Source organism: Suncus etruscus, chromosome 4, assembly GCF_024139225.1.
Source record: "Suncus etruscus isolate mSunEtr1 chromosome 4, mSunEtr1.pri.cur, whole genome shotgun sequence".
Taxonomy (NCBI): domain Eukaryota; kingdom Metazoa; phylum Chordata; class Mammalia; order Eulipotyphla; family Soricidae; genus Suncus; species Suncus etruscus.
The window spans coordinates 36,864,927-36,879,875 of record NC_064851.1 but is presented as its reverse complement, the minus strand read 5'-3'; the positions used below and the strand labels follow the sequence as shown (position 1 = coordinate 36,879,875).

At 36.4% G+C, this 14,949-nt stretch overlaps 1 protein-coding gene and 1 pseudogene across 1 annotated transcript in view; one reads left to right on the top strand and one right to left on the bottom strand.

Moving 5' to 3' along the window:
• The window catches only part of PRKACB (protein kinase cAMP-activated catalytic subunit beta), a 119,761-nt gene that overhangs the window by 89,576 nt on the left and 15,236 nt on the right, over positions 1 to 14,949 (bottom strand). The gene's annotated exons all lie outside the window — the stretch shown is intronic.
• Positions 10,906 to 12,224, top strand: LOC126005934 (dnaJ homolog subfamily A member 1-like; annotated as a pseudogene).

Here is a 14,949-nt window from a genome sequence, read left to right as displayed (position 1 = left end):
AAAGACCATTTGTGGTTCTGGTGATGGGTAAGTCACATTGAAGACACAATATCTATCATACTGTGTCTGCCATCCAAAAGCAGAATTTAACTCATATAGATAAAGAATCCAAGATGTTCTGGCAATACTCCCTAGTTCTCCATCCCATGATTTTATTGAAACCTTGATTCTGAACTTGTGCACTCTGCATGTACATACATCATGCCCCAAAATGCCAATAAATGCTCACAAACACCTCAGCTGAGATCTGAGACTACGATATGTTCTGAATTTCTGTTTCTATTATACATATGAAATTTTCTATATTTTCTGACCACTATTTCTCAGCATGCATCAGATTAATGTATCACTAGATTAAACTGTGTAAGAATGTGATTTTTAAAATTATTGTTAACTGTGTAAATGCAGTCACCAGGTTTGCATTTGGCCAGCTCCATAGACTCACTCATTTCTCAAAGAGATATAAACCAATCCATGAAAAATTATGGATACACTGGCCAGCAGCTGAAAGCTGGAAAACTTGGGAAGAGAGGCAGGCCAAGTCCTGTCCTGGGACATCCACGACTACTGCACCCATAACCCACAACTACCACTTTGCGAATAGCCCAGGTCCACCACCTACCAATCTAACCAAAACTCCAGTATTTGGTATTTGCCAGTATTTGGTCTGACATCATCAGTACATTTTTGGAGTGTGGGCACACTCCCCTGCTTTCTCATACTTTTAGAAGTCCTGGCAGCCAAAAGTACACCTCACAAAAGTAGCAGTATTAGTAATAGTGCTTGAAATTCCTAGACCATGTGGCCATAAACAACTCCATGTTTTTTAGTACTGTCAGCTCTGTAGGTACAAACCAATTTAGATGTCAATGTGTATCTGAAAACACCTAATGTTGAGAAACAAAAGAAGTAACCAAATCAACTAGTAATAACAGCTTACTAAGCCTCCTGACAACTATGTGATACATGTTCTTTACATAAAATAATTCATGTTAAAAGAATTGTTAACTCATTCATTTACAAAAACTTACGTATTTAACTGCAGCATATAAAGACATATAAAATACCACCACTGTTTGTTTAACTGTAAACATCAATTTAAAAATTAAGTATAAAGTAATTTCATGAATAAAACTAGTATTAATTTGAGAAAATTATTAGCAATAGATTTTATAATAAATATTATATTATGAGAAAGTGGATAAATTCAGATAGACAAAAGAAAACTCCTGATAACAATGCTGCATAGTTTTTCCTACAGGGCCTAGTTTACCTCAGTTGAGAAGAAAATGAAAATATTGAGTTACTTTACAATATGAATTTATTTTAGATAATTATGATGTGAAAAAAAAGTACTTAATTTGTACTGTTGGCTGGGGGACCATGAGATCTGTCAAACTTAAATAGTATTTTAAGACCAAGCATGCAAAAAATAAAAGAACACTATGAATGATTCTTAAACTTCAAATAAAAAAAATAACTTTAGAGTAATTTGTTATTGCCATGAAAAATATTTACTTGCATATTTTGAAAAGCACTTAAGTGCAAAATCTATAGTCCTATTGGCCTACTTCATGTTGTTAAATTTTTTGATCTAAAAGTTTCCATGGTATTCCTTTTTCATCCCAAATGTACAGCAATGTTAAAAATTGTATATCTACTATGGGTGATTTGGTGTATAGTATTTTCTTTTCTCAGCTATACTGGCTCAATATCTATTTACTAAACTTTTAATTTAATAGATTTCTAAGGATTTAAAATATCCTCCTTCTTCATTTTCATTGATTTCTTCTCTAATTTACATTGTGTCTTTTCTTTTTTATTCCCACCCTCTACATTATTTCTTTTCTTTTACTTATACAAAACTAAATCTGCTTTTCTTCCTCTACTATCCTATGATGTAACCTTACTTAATGTTAGCTATTTCTTTATTCCCAAAATATGTACTTCCCACTACAATACCCTTTAAGCACTGTTGTTGCAAAATTGCAAACTACATAATTTCTTTTTCAAACTATTTTCATTAAAACACTAGGTCAGTAGTTAAAATTAATTATTTTAAATATCTCTTCAACATTGTTATTCAGAAATGTATTCTTTTTTTTTTAGGGGGGGCCACACCAGTAGCGCTCAGGGATTACTTCTGGCTCTATGCCCAGAAATCACTCCTGACAGGCTCAGGGGGCCATATGGGATGCAGGGATTTAAACCACTGTCATTCTGCATGCAAGGCAAATGCCTAACCTCCATGTTATCTCTCCAGCCCCCAGAAGTATATTCTTATCAATTTCTAGCTTTATTACAGATACATTTCAGTATCCCAAGTCAGAGATAAGTCACAAACAGAAATTATGGACTTTAGATACCCTCTCCCATTTATTACACACACACTGCCAAATTACTTTATGAGGTTATCATTCTTTACCTTAATTTCTGTTAATACCGGATATACTGAAATGTTTATTTTGTTGTAATCAATAAAATATTATTTTTATTTTGGATAGAAATATTTTGGATATTTTGGAGTTTACTTATAAAATATATAAGAATATATAAAATCTAAAGCTATATTTAATTGGTGTGGGAGAAGCAGATCACTTGTGTGAAGGGTTATTATGATGTAAAGGACGATTCTGCATGTCTGATATATACTCCAGTTCACTGAATAAGTCTCTCGTCCTAAAAGCTAGCTCACCTGAAGAGAAATATGTATTCTATATAGCACCTACTTGGAAGATGAATATTATTTCATTTTCCAGAGCAGAGTGCAGATAATGTCTATTGTAAAAGTCACAAAACTACAATATCTTATATTTCAATTATTTTCCTACCTCTACTCAAGTGTATCACATTGGCAAGTAAACTACATTTTTTAAAGTTTTAAAGTCTTTAAGATTTCTTTATTGAATAGAAACAAATACAATGAAGTAAAAAAAAACCCACAATGATATGTAGTACTAAGAAGTTTGTTATTATTCATATGGTTTCTCCATTAAATTAAGACCTCTGGTAAGTAATTACAGGATCCAATATTAGTAAAAGTTATGAACTTGATAGTGATTTCAGTAACATCCTTTTTTTTTGGGGGGGGGGGGTTTAAGCCACACCCGGTTTTGCTCAGGGGTTACTCCTGGCTACGCACTCAGATATTGCTCCTGGCTTGAGGGACCATATGGGATGCTGGGGGATCAAACCAAGATCTGTCTTAGGTCAGCCCTGTGCAAGGCAAATGCCCTACCGCTGTGCCACCACTCCAACCCAGTAACATCCAATTCCATATCACTCTCCAAATATTCTTATTTACTGAATAGTGATAAACAGCTAACAAATTTGATAGTTTAATGTTAATCAAGAAACTGAAAAAAGCAAAGCGTAGCTATATCTTGCAGAATCATTTTCTAATAAACTCTGACACTGTGAGTTGACCACTCTAAAACTACATTACCGCTTATACTGACCCCATTTAAAATATCTCATACAGGCCCGGAGAGAGCACAGCGGCGTTTGCCTTGCAAGCAGCTGATCCAGGACCAAAGGTGGTTTGTTTGAATCCCGGTGTCCCATATGGTCCCCCGTGCCTGCCAGGAGCTATTTCTGAGCAGACAGCCAGGAGTAACCCCTGAGCACCGCCGGGTGTGGCCCAAAAACCAAAAAAAAAAAAAAAAATCTCATACACAGACAAAACAAAAAATAATAATAATGCACCTATAATTATGAATTAAAAGACATTTACCTCTCTTGATTCTGCCAGAAGGTGGCAGAGTGGGGCCATTTAGCCTTCAATTACAAATTCAGAAAAATATTGTCATTACCTTAGTTTACAACAGTATGCAAAACACAATTTTAATCCTTGTAAAATAAGAATTATTCAAGAACATTATCTTTATGCAACTCATATAAAACTGCATATAAACCACATTAGAAACTATTCTACTCAAGGAATCTATCCCATTTACACCACTTGAAAACATAAAGGAAAATTACCCCCAAGTTTCCCATATTCTCTTAAATCTGCACAAAAGATTTAATGAATTGTCATTAAATTTTTATAAATTTAATTATTATATAACTTAAAAATTATATAAGTGAAATCTTGAAAATCTAGTATAATTTTTACTCATATCTTAATGGACTTGGAACACTGGTATAATATATGGCAGTAATATCACTTGATATTACATTTGAATGCTTGCAATAGATGTACTTAGTGTTGTTTTTCCCAACACTGTTTATCATAAAACCTAGATATTCTATGCTTGGTAAAATATAGGCTTTTAAGGAGAAAACTAGGGCTTCCTTATGTATGAATTCCTATTAGCTGTAATACTGTAAACCACAGTACAAAACTAAAAAGGAAAAGGAAAAGCTGCTCTTGTATAAGCAGATATGTGGTGGGTAGGAGCAAAGGGTGTTGGGGATTGGGAGATATTAGTAGAAGGAAGTGGATACTGGTGAAGGAATTGATATTGAAAAACTATATGTCTAAAACCCAATCATGACTAACTTTGTAATATCATGGAGATTAAATTAAAACAGCACACAGAAAAAATATATCATCAACAGTTTATGCAAATTATGCAAAGCTCTCCTTTCTTATAAAACTGCTGCAAACCAAAAGCACACAGGGCAGGCCTACTTGGTCTCTCACTCACTTGTCATACATTCAGCAGAAATTTCAGTCTAGATATTGAAAACACAGAAGTTACAAAGTAAATATAAATCCTGTAAACAATATTGGCCACTGGGACATATATCCCAGTAAAAAGAGCAGACAAGTACACAAACAACAAATTATGTGATTATTACTTCATTTTCACAATATGTATAAGCCAAATCAGAGGACCATAGATTTGGTAGAATAGGATAGGTCGATATTGTTGAGGGATTTTTTTTGGGTTGTTTTATGCTTTCCACCACACCTGTAAATGCGCAGAGGCTACTCCTGAGTTTAGTGCTCTGGGTTACTTCTATTGGTGCTCTGGGAATCATGGTTAGCAGGGAATTGAACTAGGACCTCTCAAATAAAAATCACACATTCAACCAGTTTAACTATGTCTTCAACCCATGGATATTGTGTTGCATTTATTTACTTATTTAATTTGGGGCCCATAGCCAGCTCTGCTTAGAACTGACTCTTGGTGGTACTGGGGAGGTCGTAAGCTTTCTTTTGCCCTAAGACATTGTATTTTTAAATAAAGTTGCTAGAGAAGGCCTCAGATATTGAGTAAATGAAGTAGCAAGTTTTGAAAATATCTGAGAAGAGCAGGGAGTGATGGGGAAAAAAAGAAAACTGGGAGCTAAATACAAATGTGTACCTAAGACAATCTTCTGTACTCAAAATGTTTGTACTTTTTTCTTTTGATGACTAAAACCTCAATAATGGACACAAACTCAATTTTTAAGGGCTAATAATTGCCCTTAAGTGGGGGAAGAAAAATGTACAAAGACAATTATAATATAACCAATATTTAATAAAATTACAGATACTCTAGCTTGGAGCTCTACATAGACTCTATGTAAAATTACTGAAAGAAACATTGTAGGATTAAGTAATGGGGCATTCAACAGCACTGGAGAGGAGGTGTTTCATCTTCACTTCAAGTCAATGAGGGATTTTCAAAGATCCACTCAAAGCCTGACATTACTTTTCCCTCTAGACTCAATAAGAGAAAAGTAGCTGTTTCAGGAGACCTACAAAATTTAGATACTGACAAAGATTTAGATATTGACAAAATGAGAATGTGGTATTGTGAAGAAGTTCCACTTCCAAAAACCAAGGGAAAATGTATTTGTTCCTTAGAGACTTGCAAAAAGGAAAGGGTGTCAAAAAATCCTCAAAGAAAATTGAAATTAGAGGTTCCAAGGGTGATTTATTATGAAGTTAAAGAAGCTGAAATACTAGAATCCCCTCAAATGAAGGGGCCCTGTGTTCAAAGTAAACCCAGGCTCCTTAAACACTACTGGTGGTGGTTCCAGTTAGACTGAAAATATGTATAAAGTATTAAAATATAAATATTCATCTGAAAAATATCAGCTTCCTGCAGCTGTGACTTTAAAGTGTGGGCATATAAAATCTTAGAACCCACAGAAGAGCTACTTCTATCAAGGGAATATTCACAATAATTTCCTTGATGTGAAAGCTCTGAGAATTATAAGGACATTCTAGTCTCATTTCAAAAAATGGCTGACTAATTCAAATTAATTGTTTGGATGGTTACATCAAAGGTTCTTGATGTAAAATATGGGCAGAAAAGATAACTAAAACTAAGATCTTGCAGTAGTGACCTTTCAATTTCCATATTAGAGAGAGAAAGTTAATTCAGTAATCCAATACTGGAATTACTACCAAGGTCTCAATAACTCAAGAATGATTAATTGAAGAACCCTAAAAAAGCTGCCCCTGCAAATAATGTTACTATGATATATTCTTGTATATATACTAGTATATTCTTGTATATATACTAGTATATTCTTGTATATATCTATAAGTATATACACGTACATATATAACAATCACAACTTCCAGAAAATACAGTAAAACTTTAAAAGTATCTATAAATACTACTGTTCTGCTATGTATCTGCATATATGTATGTATGTGCACACATGAATACATTAATTTCCAGTTTCAGCAATTATTTTACATAACCTGAAACTGATATGGTAATAACTTTGAATCTCCATTCAAGAGGAAGTTGAGTGTGTGGTCCTCAAACTATGGCCCGCGGGCCACATATTGTATTTGTATCTGTTTTGTTTCTTCATTGCAAAATAAGATATATGCAGTGTGCATAAGAATTCGTTCATAAGTTTTGTTTTTACTATAGTCAGACCCTCCGATGGTCTGAGGAACAGTGAACTGGCCTCCTGTTTAAAAAGTTTGAGGACCCCTTTAGTACATAATCAATAGGGGCCCGGAAGGTGGCGCTAGAGGTAAGGTGTCTGCCTTGCAAGCGGCTAGCCAAGGAAGGACCACGGTTCGATCCCCCGGAGTCCCATATGGTCCCCCCAAGCCAGGAGTGAATTCTGAGTGCATACCAGGAGTAACCGCTGAGTGTCAAACGGATGTGGCCCAAAAACCAAAAAAAAAAAAAAGAATATAATCAATAAATGATTCATTCTTATTCTCCCACTGAGTGGTATATTCAAAATAGTTGCTTCAAATTGAATGCCCTTTTATTTTAAAATTTACATACATTACTATTTTTAAATATAGTCAAATTAATATTAAAGATTATCTTCATTTTAGAAATCAGAAATTAATCCTTATTTTTCTGAACCCTAAAGTAACTATTCTTACATGGGCTTGGGGTTCTTGTTTTTGTAGTAATGGGGGGATATTATTGTGCCCCTAGGTCACACATATGCAAGGCTACACCCTGCCCCCCCCTACAATTCCTAGTCTAAATTTGGCTGCAGTCTTTACATCAGGCTTCCCAAGCAGAGCTTCCAGACCTAGGGCTAACAATTAGCATCTGAATGGATTCTCACTTCAAAGGAAGAAGCTAAATGTACAGTGCCAGGCCCCATGGTCCAGGGGAGACAGAGACTACATCAAGGGTTACATGTAGTGATGCTTAGGGTACCATGTGATGCCAGTAACAGAACTTGTCAGCTACATGCCCACCATTAGCCCTAAGCACTGTACTTGGCCCTGATCTTCAAATACTTTTCAAACTTTACCTATACATATTTTCAGAGAGAACAAATAAAGTATTTCTCTTTAAAATAGACTTAAATAGTATGATGTCCCTTGTGTTCTTTCGTAAGTTATTTTTATCAATATCCAATACTAAATGGTTTTCACTACTGGATATTTAGGTTATTTCCAGCTTCCACTATTACAAAGAATATGATAATAAGCACTTTTTGGATTGTTTGGAGGCCACAAACCACAGGGTTACTCCCAGTTCTTTGCTCAGGAGTGACTCCTGGAGGTGTTCAAGTTTGTGCTCAATCCTTTGAGTCCTATCTCTTTGTTAATAAGGCACATCTCATTCTTGTGTGTGTGCAAGCATTTCCCATTTTATATGTTGCCTAATATGTCTCTGTTCATTTCCGATATATTAAAATAAGTGTTGGTCTATCATCTCAAGCTACAATGGTTATAATGCTACCAATTATTAATCATTTTAAACTGCTTCAATGAGAGTAACTTACATAATATGACATCCAACAGGTTTACGTGTACAAATTCAATAAATTTTAAGAAAATCTGTATAATGAACAAACTTAATTTTAGGATCTTAAGTCTACTTGCAGTCTTTATTCCCATCTCAGTCCTGGAATCCACTAATCTACTTTTTATGTCAGAAGATTTGCCTTTCTTTTCATATTAAGAAAGCATACAGGGTGTGGACTTTTGTATACTTCTTTTTCATTTCAATGTTTTTGATGTTAATCCACAATTTCGCCTCTAACAATACCTAGTTACATTTTACTGGGGAATACTATTCTATCTTTTCTAGTTACTTGTTTTCTTTTTATAGGTTTTATGAATAATATTGCTTTGAACGTTCAGGAATAAGTTTTGTAGGCAATGTACCTCTCTTAGATTTCTAAAAGTATTAGGATATGAAAATTTGATGCTTGACATTTTGAGAAACTGCCAAACTCTTTCCAAAATGGCAACCATTTTAAATTTCTATCATCAATGACTAAAGGTTTCAATTTCTTCGTATCTTTGCCATTTTAATAAAATTTATAACTTGCAGAGGTCAGAGACAATACAGTGGGTAAGGCACTTGCCTTGCACAAAGCTGACATAGGTCCAATCCCCAGCATCCCATATGGTCCCCAAAGCACTGCCAGGAGAGGTTCCTGAGTACAGAACCAGGAGTAAACCCTGAACATAGGAAAAAGAAAAAAAGGGAGGGATGGAGAGAGGACAGAAAGGAAGAAAGGAGAAGAGAAGAAGGGAAGGTGGGATAGAAGGATCATAAGTTATACCTGCTTTTAAACATTTATAAACATACCTATTAGAAGACACCTGAAGGGAAATTCCTGGGTTAGATTATATCCATTTTCAGTTTTAAGAAATATACACAAAGAGTGGTGTGAGTAGTTAGAGAAACAACTACACAAACAACTATCATTGGTACAATGGTAACAACTATCAATGGTAATGAGTGAGAGAAGTAGAATGCGGTGAATACAGGCAGGGCTGGGGGAGGTGGGGGTGGGGCATTGGTGGTAGGACTGTTGCACTGTTGAAGGGGGGGTGTTCTTTTTGTGTGAAACCCAACTACAAACATATTTGTAATCATGGTGCTTAAAGATATTACTATTTAAAAAATGAAAGAAAAGAAACACAACTACATTCATCAACTCAGATGTGACTACCACTTTTACACTCAATATGCGTGCCCAATTAGGTACAGTGTAACTTGATCACATTAATAATCTCATCTCATTCTAGATCACATTTTACTGATTCTCATAAAGAGAAATACCTTTTCATGTCAACTGTCACAATTTCATCTTCAGTTATTTATTTATATCCTTGATAATATTTTTCTTTTGCAGTTTTTTCTTTCTGACTTATATTTCTTTATTCTGGATACTAATTTTGTCAGTTTTGGGCACTGAAGTTATTTCCCATCATCTTTTTTTCTTAAAACATTTATATTACATTCAGAGTTGCATGAAAAAACTTTTCTACAAATTATCATGATCCTTGATGCCTAGTTTATTGGGTGTCCTATGAGATATCATATAAGTTCCTTCCTTTTATGGAAAGATATAAATGAGGTTACACTTTAGTATATATTCTAGTCCAGGGAATAGTTGAAAAGCAACAAACGAAAAAGGATCTAATAGCTGGGCACACTATAAAGTGAAAAGGAGATTTGGAAAACTCAGTAATGGCAGAAATCAAAGAAGGCAAGACAAATCTGTTGCAGCTCCCACCCAGGAAGGACAGTGACTACTGTATAATGGGAACTTATCTCCCATGCTGACAAGCAGCAGCAAAAATGATATTCACTGCTATTCTAATTATTTTCAATTATGTAAAATAATTTTCTTTTGATCTGTGTCAGAGTCAAGTTCACAATACTTGAGACCTTAGCTTCTTATTAAACACTGCTTCTAAGACAACAAATAAACATTGGTCTAAATTTGAAGTACTTGTCAACAATTATCTCCATGGACATCACTCATCTTTTCTATTACCAGCAGATGGCTACCAATTCTTATTAGAAATGAATGTAGGGGCCAAAGTTGTGGCACAAGCGGTAAGGCAACTGCCTTGCATGTGCTAGCCTATGATGGACAGCGGTTCAATTCCCCAGTGTCTCATATGGTCCTCCCAAGCCAGGAGCGATTTCTGAGCACATAGCCAAGCGTCACCAGGTGTGGCTGAAAAACAAACAAACCAAAAAATAGGGGCTAGAGCAGTAGCCTAAGCGGTAAGGTATCTGCCTTGCGTGCGCTAGCCTAGGACAGGTGTCCCAAGGAAGGAAGGAAGGAAAGGAGTGAGGGAGGGAGGGAAGGAGTGAGGGAGGGAGGGAAGGAGTGAGGGAGGGAGGGAAGGAGTGAGGGAGTGAGGGAGGGAGGGAGGGAGGGAGGGAGGCAGGGAGGGAGGGAAGGAGGGAGGGAGGGAAGGAGGGAAGGAAGGAAGGAAGGAAGGAAGGAGGGAGGGAGGGAGGGAGGGAGGGAGGGAGGGAGGGAGGGAGGGAAGGAAGGAAGGAAGGAAGGAAGGAAGGAAGGAAGGAAGGAAGGAAGGAAGGAAGGAAGGAAGGAAGGAAGGAAGGAAGGGTACATTTTAAAATGTGACATTATTCCCATGAAAATATCTAACTGGGGGAACTTTCCAGAACGCCGCCTTGCCCGCCCGCCCGCCTCAGAGACTAAGGGAAAGCTGACCCCGTGGGTCGTCAACACCGGCCTCGCCGGCTATAGAAAATGGTGAAAGAAACCACTTATTACGATGTTTTGGGGGTCAAACCCAATGCTACCCAGGAAGAATTGAAAAAGGCTTACCGGAAACTAGCCTTGAAGTATCATCCAGATAAGAATCAAAATGAAGGAGAGAAGTTTAAACAGATTTCTCAAGCTTATGAAGTACTCTCTGATGCTAAGAAAAGGGATTTATATGACAAAGGCGGCGAACAGGCAATTAAAGAAGGTGGAGCAGGTAGCGGGTTCGGCTTCCCCATGGACATGTTTGATATGTTTTTTGGAGGAGGAAGGATGCAGAGAGAAAGAAGAGGTAAAAATGTTGTGCATCAGCTCTCTGTAACCTTAGAAGAATGTGATCTGTGACAAATGTGAAGGCCGAGGTGGTAAGAAAGGAGCAGTATAATGCTGTCCCAATTGCCAAGGTACTGGAATGCAAATAAGAATTCATCAGATAGGACCTGGGATGGTTCAGCAAATTCAGTCTGTGTGCGTGGAATGCCAGGGTCACGAGGAACGGATCAGTCCTAAAGACAGATGTAAAAGCTGCAATGGAAGAAAGACAGTCCGAGAGAAGAAGATTCTGGAAGTTCATATTGACAAAGGCATGAAAGATGGCCAGAAGATAACATTCCACAGTGAAGGAGACCAAGAACCAGGACTGGAGCCAGGAGACATTATTATCGTTTTAGATCAGAAGGATCATGCTGTTTTTACTAGGCGAGGAGAAGACCTTTTCATGTGCATGGACATACAGTTGGTTGAAGCATTGTGTGGCTTCCAGAAGCCAATATCTACTCTTGACAACCGAACTATAGTAATCACCTCTTATCCAGGTCAGATTGTGAAGCATGGAGATATCAAGTGTGTGCTAAATGAAGGCATGCCAATTTACCGTAGACCATATGAAAAGGGTCGCCTAATCATTGAGTTTAAGGTAAACTTTCCTGAGAATGGCTTTCTCTCTCCTGATAAACTCTCTCTGCTGGAAAAACTCCTTCCTGAAAGGAAGTAGAAGAAACTGATGAAATGGACCAGGTAGAACTGGTGGACTTTGATCCAAATCAGGAAAGACAGCGCCGTTACAATGGAGAAGCATACGAAGATGATGAGCATCATCCCAGAGGTGGTGATCAGTGTCAGACCTCTTAATGGGGCCAGTGAGTTACACTGCTGGCATTTTATGTGCAGTAGTGAATGAGTGAAGGACTATCTGATATACTCACTACTTGCAATTGTTTTGTTTTCAAATTCAACTATAGTATTGTTTTAAAAGTTAAATGAAGAATAAACTCAAATATGAAAGCTCAAAAAAGAAAAGAAAATATCTAACTGGGTATTTTTAATTTAGGGAGGAAAGATCAGAATATACACTTGTAAAAATATAAAGATTGAAATAATCTATAAAGGATATAATAAAGGGTTAACCAGGCAAAGAAAAGAGATAAAAGAGACTCCTAAGCAGAAAGCAGCATGAGTAGAAATTTTAGAAAATAAAAACATGGAGTGAATCCAGAGCTACAGTACAGTGGATATCATGCTTGTCTTGCATGTAGTTTATCCAGGTTCAGCTTACTCATTACTCACTATATGCTGTCAGCCCCCCAATAGTGCCAAAACACTGAGCAACACCAGTTGTGCAACCCCTCAAAAAAGGGGGATGTTTCTGTGTTTGGGAATACTACTGAATGCTATGACTTTAGTGTTAAGTCTATACCAATATCAAAACAATAACAGTTGTAATAATGTCTTATTGTGTCTTAAAATAAGTGTGATCAGAGGAAAATCAACACACTAAAAGAACTAAATCATGGGCTGGAGAGATAGCATGGGGTAGGGCATTTGCCTTGCAAGCAACTGATCCAGGATGGATGGAGGTTCGAATCCTGGCATCCCATATGGTCCCCATGCCTGCCAGGGGCGACTTCTGAGCACTGAGCCAGGAATGACCCCCCCCCCCCAAAAAAAAAAAAAAAAACTAAATCATGAGTTATAATGTGCCATACTATAAACATTTACCCTATACACAGTGGAGTACAATAAAAATCTTAAGCAGGGAATAACCAGTTGTACTTGGGAGATGGCTAAAAAAAATAAAGCCCCAGTAAGTATTAAAAAATAATCTTATAATATTTTGCAAAAGGGAATAAAAATCTAAATTAAACTACATGTAATAAAACTGTGAGAGAACAAATCATTGACAACACCCACTCACCAAGGAGAGATAGAACATAAGGAAAACCAAGGAATCTATGACAACTCCCAATATTTTTGGCATCCATGACTAGGGAAGTTCTTCCTTTTTCACCTAAATATGGGAACAGTAAAGATAATGTCCTCAGTTTGATTCCCTAGGGGACAACATGCAATAAAAATTAAATATGCTTAGAAAACAAAGAGAAATATGAATTGGTCACAATGATAAGAAGTAATAGGAAGTAGCAATATTTGAAATAATAGAGTATGTTACTCTCTTGGGGAAACACTTATAGAGAAGGAAAGCCATGACAGAATTTAAGGTTAAAGTACAGAAACAGAGAGAGCTCTAGGGTTTTTGATAATGCTTGTTAAAATAGGTAGGAATGGATATCAGCCTACAAAAATGAAAAATATAAATATCTACATATATGCAAGTACGTAGAAATAAAAAAAGGGGGAAGAGCTGGAAATATTAGTGAGTTCAAAGCTTGATACCAAAGCCAAAAAACAAAATAGATATCATAGCAATAAATATTTTAATTTTTACAAAACTAAAAGATAAATTTCAACACACAAAAATATTAGTAATAGACAAAAATATTGGTAATAGAGCAAACTGTTTAAACTACTTTAGAAATTATTGATGCCTTACTGTGACAACTCTGATTGAAAAGAACGTTTACTAGGACCATGAAGAAAATAAAGACTGTAGGGTTATACAACTTAGTATGCTCAGAACTTGTAGTTGGTCTTATTGTAGAATGCTTCATGGGTAGGGTCTCCCTATTTTTAGGCCAAAGGTTTTTCCTTTCTATTTTACCCAACTTTTGCTTCGGCTATGCAAATTAAAAAAAAATCTGCCACCACCAATCCTATTTTTGTTTGTTACTTTTTCTTCTTTTCTATTTTCTTTTCTTTTTTATTATTTAAATAGGGGCTCCTGACTTTTTCATAGAACCTTGGGACACAGATTACTTTGTTTTACCTCATATTTCTGCATTTTTCTATAAAGTTTTTTTTAGTTGTGCTAGTGCAGGGTTTATTTTTCGGCCATCACAGAATTTTTTCTACAAAATTAAGAGGAAAAAAAAAGAAAGGATTGGGGCCAGGGCCAAGTGGTCTCTGGTGCATTGGTGGGGAAAAAAAAAAAGATCAGAACTAAATATCCAAGCCAAAGTCAATGACAATAGAATCAAGAGACCTAAACTTAAAAAAATAGAAACTTAAATGGGCCTGTTATACTGGCAGACCAAGGGCAAATGGTGGCGGTATAGGATGCATTAGGGGATTGTTGGTGAAGGGAAGTCAACACTGGTGGTGGGAATGGCCCTGATTCGCTGTATATCTGAAATTCAACTATGAAGGACTTTGTAGATCATAATGGTTTCAATAAAAGAAAAGAAAATTATTGTTGATAAAAATACTACAGTGGGGGCTGGAGAGATAGCATGGAGGTAAGGCATTTGTTTGCCTTTCATGCTAAAGGACAGTGATTCGAATTCCGGCATCCCATATGGTCCCCGTGCCTGCCAGTGCTGCGGACTGTTTTATCCTGATGGGATAAAAAGTTCCTAAGCATAACCTTAGTGAGTTCATTTTCCTACTGAGAGTCAAGCGGGAGCACGAAGAGGCGAATATCAAATAATGAATTATGAAATATGAAATAAATGAGACCACACAGAATGCATGGGGACTTGCGTCTAGAAAGACGAAGACAAATTTATTTTTTGAGCTGGGTAACTTTTAAAGGTTGAGCTCTGGAATGCGGGGTGTAATTTTGGACATCAAAGAAAGTGGGAGATAGGGAAACAGAATGAAAGAGGTGGCTAAAATCTGCATATTAAAGAACTG